This window comes from Oncorhynchus mykiss, chromosome 5 (genome assembly GCF_013265735.2).
Source record: "Oncorhynchus mykiss isolate Arlee chromosome 5, USDA_OmykA_1.1, whole genome shotgun sequence".
Lineage (NCBI taxonomy): Eukaryota > Metazoa > Chordata > Actinopteri > Salmoniformes > Salmonidae > Oncorhynchus > Oncorhynchus mykiss.
The window spans coordinates 18,061,338-18,072,390 of NC_048569.1; the positions used below are offsets into that span (position 1 = coordinate 18,061,338).

General features: G+C 41.8%; 1 protein-coding gene across 4 annotated transcripts in view; it reads left to right on the forward strand.

The window, feature by feature from the left end:
• Positions 1-6,012: 6,012 nt before the first annotated feature.
• Positions 6,013-11,053, forward strand: part of arhgef28a (Rho guanine nucleotide exchange factor (GEF) 28a) — a 109,686-nt gene continuing 104,645 nt past the window's right edge. For all 4 annotated transcript variants that reach the window (XM_036976985.1, XM_036976986.1, XM_036976987.1 and 1 more), the window contains exon 1: positions 6,013-6,302. The gene's annotated coding sequence lies outside the window, so the exon portion shown is untranslated. The remainder of the gene's footprint in view (positions 6,303-11,053) is intronic.

The following is an 11,053-nucleotide window of genomic DNA, read 5'->3' on the forward strand; positions in this document are numbered from 1 at the left end:
GGTTTCCTCCAAACATGACGCTTGGCATTCAGGCCAAAGAGTTAAATCTTGGTTTAATCAGACAAGATTATCATGTTTCTCATGGTCTGAGAGTCTTTAGGTGCCTTTTGGCAAACTCTGAGTAGGCTGTCATGTGCCTTTTACTGAGGAGTGGTTTCTGTCTGGCCACTACCATCTGGCCAGTCCACCATAAAAGCCTGATTGGTGGAGTGCTGCAGAGATGGTTGTTCTTCTGGAAGGTTCTCCCATCTCCACAGAGCAACTCTAGAGCTTTATCAGTGTGACCATCAGGTTCTTGGTCACCTCCCTGACCAAGGCCCTTCTCACCTGATTGCTCAGTTTGGCCAAATGGCCAGCTGTAGGAAGAGTCTTGGTGGTTCCAAACTTCTTCCATTTAAGAATGATGGAGGCCACTGTGTTCTTTGGGACCTTCAATGCTGCACACATTTGTTGGGTCCCTTCCCCAGATCTGTGCCTCAACACAATCCGGTCTTGGAGCTATACGGACAATTCCTTCGACCTTATGGCTTGGTTTTGGCTCTGACTTGCACTGTCAACTGTGGAACCTTATATAGATAGGTGTGTGCCTTTCCAAATCATGTCCAATCAATAGAATTTACCACAGGTGGACTTTAATCAAGTTGTAGAAACATCTCAAGGATGATCAATGGAAACAGGATGCACCTGAGCTCAATTTAGAGTCTCATAGCAAAGGGTCTGAATACTTATGTAAATGTGATATTTCAGTTTTTAATACATTTGCAAAAATATATAAAAACCTCTTTTCACTTTGTCATTATGGGATATTATGTGTAGATTGATGTAGCAAAAAAAGTAATACATTCTTAAGTAAGGCTGTAACGTAAGCAAATTGTGGAAAAACTCAAGGGGTCAGAATACTTTCCGAACAACTTTGCTGAACAATTTACTAAATGGCCACCGGACTATTTCTATTTACATTGACCCCCCCCCCCCCCTGCTACTCGCTGTTTATTATCTATGCATAGTCACTTCACCCCGACCTACATATAAAAATTACCTCAACTAATCTATACCCCGCACATTGACTCGGTACCGGTACCCCTGTATATATCCTCGTTATTGTTATTTTATTGTGTTACTTTTTATTATTTTTTATTTTAGTCTACTTGGTAAATATCTTCTTAACTCTTCTTGAACTGCACTATTGGTTAAGGGCTTGTATTTCACGGTAAATACAAGCCCTTAACTTGTATTTCATTTCACGGTAAGGTCTGCACTTGTTGTATTCGGTGCATGTGACAAATAACGATTGACTTGATATGGCTAGGGCACTTACAATGTAGCTCACTTAGCTCATAAAATGTATGAATAATTGAATAACATTTTTGCAGGACATGGTTATTAGTTTTGGTCAGGGATCAATAGGCCTATAGACAATAAGTATTATTGGATTTCTCTGTCTGTGGAAATCTGATTTGATACAAAGTATCAACAGCTAAATCAAGCAACTTTCAACATATATCATATCACAGCTTTCTTTCTCTGGGTTGTTTATGTCTGAGTAATAAAGATTGTTTTGTATGGTCATGGTGAATAGTTTGTATTTTAATTGACCATTGAGATGTGGTCACTGAATAGTTTGTTAACAGCAACCCATTCTAGTCTGGTGTTTTGTCACAACAATGTCTGGGTGTTACTGGTATTACGCCTTCCTGAAACTAACTGTATGCAAATCACAAGACATATTAAATAGTTAATGACACATTCATTAGGCTACATAATTTCCTCTTAACCAGAAGATGCCTCTCTAGGAAAGTAAACCATGGTAGATTTAATAGATCCGTTTCACCTTCTATTGAGTATTGGTTGACTTCTATTTCTTATGTGGCCTTGCTTTCATTGTTTGTTTATTTTTAGGTCTGCAAAGCTGCTGCAAAGTGGAGATTTCCTGACTACATGATTAGGCTTTGCTGCTGTGCTGAATGAAAACGGTTTTCAAGCCCCTGGAGTATTTATGCATTTCATTAGGCCCATAATCTCCACTATTGACATACATTAAGTAACCTCTAACCTGTTTGCTGTTTGTGCATACTTTCTCTTTCTGCATGCTTACACACAAATAAAGCAAATATTATAACAATGCACTCACAATGATGTATCACTGTAGTTTCACTTGAGGCCTCACACCTCATTTTAAAGTGAAAAACACTGTTCATCTAAGGCATATTGTGCATGTCTAAAGTAGAGATTACCACTACTTGAAAACTGATTACCCCTACATGAATGAAAAACGTGAACTTTAGGTCAGAAGTCAACTATTTCATACACAATATATTCCATACACTTATAACATGCTGTCTGATCAATGAGAAAAGCCTTGTAGGTCTAAAATAAGTCTGAACACGAAAAGTTGAGAATGAGAGAAATGGTTTCTTTTCCAGCCTTCTATGAATAAAAATGTACAGCATCCCAAGAGAGATAGGGATAGCTTTTACACTGTTTCAATTAAGTTAATGAACCAATTGCACCATCTCAAACCAAACACGCTTTGTGACTTTCCAGTGTTTTTGAGAGTGGTGGTCAAGGGCCAGATGGGTAGTGGGGCTTTTAGCCTACGAGAGGGGGCTGGGGTAGGGGGGTGGGTAACAAGGGAGTAGACCATGCCATGCTGCTGGATGGCACATATGCGTCTTCTAGTCCATATGCCCTAATGAACAGTATTATCTGTGGGCTTGTTGTCAGCAATCCCATTCACAGCGCCTGGGTCCTTGTGGGTCCTTTGTGCCTCCCATGCCTGGTCCTCTGCCTCCTGCTGTTTGGTGCTGGATGACCGTAGCCCATGATGTGATTTCATGCAACACAACCAGCCACGGCAGAGGGTTTGTCACAGGATCCTCTTTTGTACTGTTGTTTAGTTGTCTGTTTGTTTTCAGAGTCTCTAATGAGGGAGATCAGGGGTTGTGGCCTGCCACTGGCGCAGTACGGGACAACAGGGGGTCAGCAGGATAAAAAGCTTCCAGGTCAATAGCATGGAGCAAATCACCTCGCTCCAAAATCTATGTCACTTATCACACGCAGCTCAAGCCTGAGTCACCTTATTTCCCCAGCATACGATGGACAGTCACACGATAAGTCTGCCCTCCTGCTGTGACCATAACTCATACACCTCACACCATCTACAGAATAGCCTACTGACTTGCATGTTAACTCAGCTAACATTTGAGTCATTTAGCAGACATGCTTATCTAGAGCAATTTGGGTTAAGTGCCTTGATCAAGGGCACAGTGACAGATGTTTCACCTAGTCGGCTCTGGGATTCAAACCAACAACCTTTTGGGTTACTGGCCCAACACTCTTAACCACTAGGCTACCTGTCGCTTAGCTATTGAAAGAAGGATGCCGAGTTAACCGCACCCCTCTACCAGACTGAATGATGCAGAGTTAACCGCACCCCTCTACCAGACTGAATGATGTCTAGTTAACCGCAACCCTCTACCTGACTGAATGATGCAGAGTTAACCGCAACCCTCTACCAGACTGAATGTGTTACATCTGCCCCTGCCACGCCCTCTACTTCTCATCCTGTGTCTCCCTCTGTGTGGGTGTATCTGATTGTTTGAGTGGAGACAGGTGTGCTGGAGTCAGAGCAGATCCCCACCAGCTGCAACCTGTTCCATAATCAAGACCTCTACAAATACTCAGCCCTGCCACTTCCATGCTGTCAGATTATAGCCTCTGCTCAGTCAGTCTGCAGGTCAAGCCAGTTGTGCCTGCATAGAGCTTATTATCTTGTGGTGCCTGGTTTCCCTAACCTGATCCTGCTTTTCTCTCCACCACAATTTAGTTCGCTCTGACTCCGGTCCCTGTCGCCAGTCCCATTGTCTCGTAAGTCCTGCTTCCCTGCCCTGGACCTCCGCTCTAATGCTTCCTTGGATTCCGCCTCGGACCTGCTTACCCTGCCCCTGCTTCCTTTGCACCAGCCGCAGCCTCAGTTCCTGGTTCCCTGCTACAAGCCCCCCCCCCCCCCCCCCCCCCATCCATCACTTTTCAATAAATACCTCATCACTGTCTCCTCGTCTGAGTCTGCACTCCTGTTCACCTGCTCAACCCCGCGTAACAGAATGATGTTAAATCTGATTATTGGTGCACACTCATGTATGTGTCTGGAAGATGCCACAACCACAATATACTGTGAAGTCTTTCAACGTGTACATTTAATCAGAATGACAATATATCATCATACATTGTTGACTTCGTAACAAAAATTGGATGTGTCAACAAAACCAACATTTTGCTGATGCAGAAACCAACTGGGACCCAGGCTAATAGAGAACTGTGTTTTTTAAATAGTGTATGACAAATACATGTGGATAACATAAACATGTCTTATTTAATTTATTTAACCTTAATAGAAAATAAAACATGTCAATGGATGTAAGATGAAGTTAAACTGATCTAAATTTCAGTTTTTACTCAAGGTCTTTACTCAAGGTTGTACCGGTGTTGGGTAAATGGGGGTTATATCTGCAGCTAGGGCATTTGATCCCAGTATATGATGTCATCTAATGACCACTGGGGGACAGTATAGACCAATCTGACATACCTGCACTTGAATCGAGTTCATGACGAGTAGCTGAACTAAACTTTTTGCTATTGAACGTGTCTCATACAATGAGTTGGCAAATCTGATTGTACTAACAACATATGAAAGTGTAGTTTTGTCTTTAAACAAAAATATTTATAAAGTTCATTTTTCAGATACTGGGTATAAGAGAAGCCTCTGAGAAAACAATGTATTATGCAGTATATGCAGTCATATGTCATCATATGCACATGTTGGACTGGTCAAAAAAACTATTATTCTACAGGTAGCATATGAATCATGTTGCCTGCAGATGGCAGACCTTGTTAAGTCTAATCACCTTAATGAATTAAGTGTTGTCAGAGATGGAAGAGGAAGCGAGACACCCCATTCACTTTTTTTTCTGGTTCAATAAAAGTCAATAAACTAAGTAGACCAGACCCAGCTGCTATTGCATTTGTGTTTTTTTCTCTCCAATGGTACACGGACTGAGTGAACTATCTTCATTTAGCCACCACCTTTGGTGTTGCCATACATTTCACACATTTCTTCATTAACTCAGCTGAATAATTGCTGCAGCCAATTTGGGTTACAATGGTACCACTGCAGTGGTCTCTGCCTGGTCTTCAACTGTTTCCACAGCCCCCCTATGCGTTGTAGGCATACTCATAGGCTGATGTTAATATATGGTTTTACTGCTGCTCCTGTTGCTGTTGCCGATGAGCTGTAGCCTAAACTAAAGATATTCTCCATTCAATATTTGCTCAATGTTAGTTAATGGCTAAAGAGCAGGAAAGGCGGGCACTCCATTTGGTCTCCCTTTCATTTCCTCCCCTGTTGCTATGGGCACTAGTACGAGTATGACCTTGTATACACGAGTGCAGCAACAAGTTAGTGGAGAACAGCAAGATATCTGTTTTCAGTATGGTTGGGGGTTGGAGGCTCCAAGACTGGTCACTTATAGTGGACCTTATGGAAGGCCAAGCAGAGCAATAGAAAGTGCAAAATTCACTACCCATGCATATTTAGTGTTTTGGATCGCATACTCATCCAGCTACCCATGGAAATAAACTGTTCCATACAGATGAATTCTTATGTTATTACTTATTAATTAGGCTACCATTTTACCATGCAATAGGCTACTGTAACAAAACAACCGTTTTTGGGAACAGTTTTAACATTTTCAAAAGACTATTGTCTCTTCAGAAGGCAGTGATAAGGGAACCTATTATATTCAATACTATTATACTATTCTATTCTATTCTATTCTATTCTATGTACATGGCAAACAGACTCCCACTCATCACAACCTCACCTGTGTATGAAAAGGGTTCTATCAAGTTGCGTCATTTCTCCCATCTCATCCAGGTCTGTGAACACGTGACGGTGTTATTGTGGCTCTCGCGGTGGACGGTGAACGGGCGAGGAGAGACCTGCCTCTTCACGGATAGAGGAGGGGCTGGACCGTGGCGCGGGGTGGAGGACAGGACGGATTGAACGAAGCCTGGCAGCCGTGCTTTGGAAAACCCACTTCTCCAAAAATAAAGTTTGACTACATTCTTCTTACCGAACGGAAGACTTCACAGAATAGATTCGCTTATTTTTCTCCGTTTTTTTTACCATTGCTTATTGGGGAAATGACTAAACCATCAGACTTTTAGGAGAAAATACATTGGAAAGTGTCGCTCAACTTTCTACACAGGAAGCAAGGTCTAACTGCAGATTGCGGACGACTCAGGTAATGTCAAATCCGAGAACACTAGCGCTTTACACCTACTCTTGCAAAACATATATCCAGACAATGTCGAAATATAGCCTACACGTAGGCGATGTCTCTTTGTCAACATTGATGAAGGGATTCTTGAAAGGGATTCTTGAAAATAAGTCACTATTATCTAACATGTCTAAAAGTTGTTGAGCAGAGCAGAGGATAGAGGTACAAGATGAAGATGCTGAACGAACGTTACTTGCTTTCTGCATAGCTTTCTGATGCCACTCAAAATTCAAGCACTTGTATGTTACTTCTCTTTCAATAGGACATTGGCATAGTTCAGCTGACTGCGTCTATAGAAGGATAATGTTGATGATACAATGTCTTATAAATACATAATCACACCTGTATAATGAAGTGTAGACTACTGCTGAGGTTGGGCTCCCTCTCTCTAGAGTCTAGTTCCTCTCAAGGTTTCTTCCATACCTCTGCAGTTATTTGCCACTGACATCCTGCGCTGTTCTTTCTGGGTACTTAGGTCCAACCAGGTTTTTGTTCATCACTTTGTAACGAATGCAATACAATAACAAAAAATGTGTCAGTTCCTAATGTATTGTTAGAGAAGGTCATTGGCTCCGTTAGCCTGGATAAGGATCCATGTTTGAGAGTGTAGTGAGAGCGTTTATAAGGCATTGTGTGTATTGTTGATTATCTAAGAGCTGTTTCACTTCCTCGTATGAAATTATATCCTGTTGGTGGCCTGGACTGACCTGGCGTGAGAAGGTTATTTTCCACACTCTCTGGTTCACTGGAGAGGAAAGAGGAGAGGGAGGGGGGAGGGGGGGGGGGGGTGATAGATGATAATGATTGTTTTATTTAGATAGGGAAAGGAGGTGTAGAAGAAGGATATGGACGAGTGGGAGGAGGAGGGGAGAAGGATGATGAGGGGAGGAAGAGAAGGGAAGGGAGAAGGAGGAGGAGGAGGGGAATGGGAGGAGGAGGAGGATGATGATGAGAGTGAAATGTTAGATGATTGTTTGATCTGTGTAGTTGTTCTGTCAGAAAAATGTACCATATTCTATTGAAACCTGCTCCTTAATAACAGAAAATAGATAACGTTGCCACAACCATAAAATTCATCATATTTCCATATCAGCTATCTTATAAAAGGTTGCAAAAAGTGAGCTAATGGAGCACTTATGAGGAAGACAAAGAGTTCAGCCGTAGTTTTAATAGGTTATACTGTCTACAAAAATCGAATCAAATCACATTTTATTCATCACATGCTTCGTAAACAACAGGTGGAGACAAATAGTGAAATGCTTACTTACATTACAGGCCCTGACCAACAATGCAGAGAGAAAGAAAATAGAGAAGAAATAGAAAAGTTAAACAATTAATAATTCAAGTAATAATAAATGCACAATGAGTAATGATAACTTGGCTATGTATACTGAACAAAAATATAAACGCGACATGCAACAATTTCAAAGATTTTACTTAGTTACAGTACGTATAAGGTAATCAGTCAATTGAAATAAATAAATGAGGCCCTAATCTATGGATTTCACATGACTGGGCAGGAGTGCAGCCATTGGTGGGCCTTGGAGGGCATAGGTCCACCCACTAGGGGGCCAGGCCCAGCCAATCAGAATGAGTTGTCCCCAACAAAAGGGCTTTATTACAGACAGAAAAACCCCTCAGACGATCCCGCAGGTGAAGAAGCCGGATGTGGAGGTCCTGGGCTGGCGTGGTTACACTTGGTAACCAGTTTTGAGGTCAGCTGGACGCACTGCCAAATTCTCTGAAACGATGTTGGAGGCAGCTTATGGTGGAGAAATTAACATTACATTCTCTGGCAGCAACTCTGGTGGACATTCCTGCCAATTGCACTCTCCCTCAAAACTTGAGGCATCTGTGGCATTTAGTTGTGAGACAAAACTGCACATTTTAGAGTGTCCTTTTATTATTCCCAACACAAGGTGCACCTGTGTAATAATCATGCTGTTTAATAACCTTCTTGATATGCCACACCTGTCAGGTGAATGGATTATCTTGGTAAAAGAGAAATGCTCCCTAACAGGGATGTAAACACATTAGTGCACAACGTTTGAGAGAAATAAGCTTTTTGTGTGTATGTAAAATGTACGTCATTTTTTTATTTCAGCTCATGAAACACGGGACCAACACTTTATATTGCGTTTATATTTTTGTTCAGTGTACATGTGGTACCAGTACTGAGTCCATGTGCAGGGGTACGAGGCAGATACTGTATGTACACAACTAGGAATAAAGTGACAGATAAGAAACAGTAGCAGCAGCGTATGTGATGAGACAAAAAGGTTAGAGCAAAAACAGTCAATGCAGATCGTCCGGGTAGCTATTTTGTTAACTATTTAACTAATTATTTAGCAGCCTTATGGCTTGGGGGTAGAAGCTATTCGTTTCCTAGACTGGGGACTTTTGTTGTGCTTCTCTTGACAGCTGTGTTACATTGTCATCATTCCACCTTGCATCCTTTTCTCAGGGGCCATTAATCATTCTCTAATGCATAACTGAGTATATAGCTGGGTGTTCCTGAGAACAATCTTACAACCACACCTAAGTGGCCAATGTGCCAAAGACAATGAGCTGGTACATTTTCTAATTACCAAATAGTATGGTGAAATCAAGATTTACCTGTTCAGGTGATGTACGGTTGATGTGGGTGATATCATGTGAGAGGAAACAGATTTGTTCACACTTGACCTCTCTGGACCTTCACATTTGAAAATATTTCTGGCACATGACCAGATGTCAAAACTAGTGTTCCTTCTGGTTTTGACGTTTTTGTACTCTACTGTGTGCTGTTCATTGTTCACGTTAGCTAGTCTCCTCAGGGCCAGTTCTAGTGTCTGGTTTGTTACACACAGACACACTGAAGAGGTAGAGAGGTCAGGGGTCAGTGTTAGGAGGTCTTTTTCAAGGAGAGTGGAGTGTGTTTTTGTTTGGGACCTATCTTGTGTGTTGTGTAATCCAAAGTCTAAGGCCTAATAGGAAAATAGGCATGCAAATAAAGCAGGGAGTCCCTCTCTGACTCCTAAATGGCAGCACATGGCTCATCTGGCCAGGATACACACACTACTTGTCCTGAGCTTACAAACAGCCACCCTACACAGTACACACATAAACTGTAGGGATGGGGGAAACATCGATACAGTAGAGTATCGCAATAATAATAGTAGTACCTGTTACAGGATCAGGAGGATCATGCCCCAGCCTGTGGCATCAGGACTTTCTTTATTGGCAAAATAGCTATAGTAAGTGAAAAGGACAGTGCTATTCATTTTTAAAATTTGATTTTATTTGCCTTTATTTAACTAGGAAAGTCAGTTAAGAACAAATTCTTATTTACAATGGCGTCCTACTAGAAGGCAAATGGTCTCCCGCGGGGACGGGGGCTGGGATAAAAATAAAAATATAGGACAAAACACACATCATGACAAGAGAGACAACACAACACCGTGACAACTCTCCAGCACACCACTCAGTTTATCACCTGTCAGAATCTTCTGGTGAATCACATGGGGTTGTTTTGATGTTGTTTTCGAGCCTTTTATTGTGTAATGACAGCTCTTTTTAAAGGCCTGAGGCAGTAAAAAGTGAGATTGTCCAGTGTTTTACATACACTGTGTACAAAACATTAGGAAAACCTTCCTAATATTGAGTTGTACGACCCCTTTTGCCCTCAGAACAGCCTCAGTTCCTCAGGGCATGGACTCTACAAGGTGTCGAAAGCGTTCCACAGGGATGCTGGCCCATTTTGACTCCATTGCTTCCCACAGATGTGTCAAGTTGGCTGGATGTCCTTTGGGTGTTGGACCATTCTTGATACACAAGGGAAACTGTTGAGTGTTAAAAACCCAGCAACATTGAAGTTCTTGACACACTCAAAACAGTACGCCTGGCACCTACTACCATACCCTGTTCAAAGGCACTCCAATATTCTGTTTTTCCAATTCACCCTCTGAGTGGAACACATACACAATCCATGTCTCAATTGTCTCAAGGCTTAAAATCCTTCTTTAACCCTCCCCTTCATCTACACTAATTGAAGTGGATTTAACAAGTGACATCAATAAGGAATCATAGCTTTCACCTGGATTCACCCGGTCAGTCTATGTCATGGAAAGAGCTGGTGTTCCTAATGTTTTGTACACTCAGTATATTTCCACACTATGAGGTTGGAATAATACTGTGAAATTGTGAAAATGATGATAAGGCCTTTTCAGCCTGTTTTGGTAGGATAGATTTTTTTCCACCAGGCATTAAATGAGTTAATAGACCAGTAAGAAAGAGACCAGTAAGAACCTCTCTTCCAATAACAGCTAGTTTTCAGTTTTCTCCTCCCCATTAGACCACTCCCAGACAGTCCTAGCAACATTCTTGCTGGAGAAATTGTTCTTTGCTAAGAATCAATTGAAAACAATCACAGTAAGGTACTTAATTGTTACCCAGAAAGGATTTGATATTGAGATCAAATGGCTGCATTGGACACACGTGGAAAATGTAAATAATGGAAAAAGGTTTCTTGGTTGCTTTCTCCTCATCATCCCCTTGTGTCTAGACTGAGCGATGCCTCTATAGTGCTGACACCATCTCTCTGTCACTCTGCAGTCATGCAGTATTAACACACACACACTGAGAGTGAAGTCACAGCGGATCAGGTTTAGGCATGTGGCTACAGTTCCACTTACAGCACAGTGGCCTCCATTCCTGCAACCTGCCACCAAATAGAG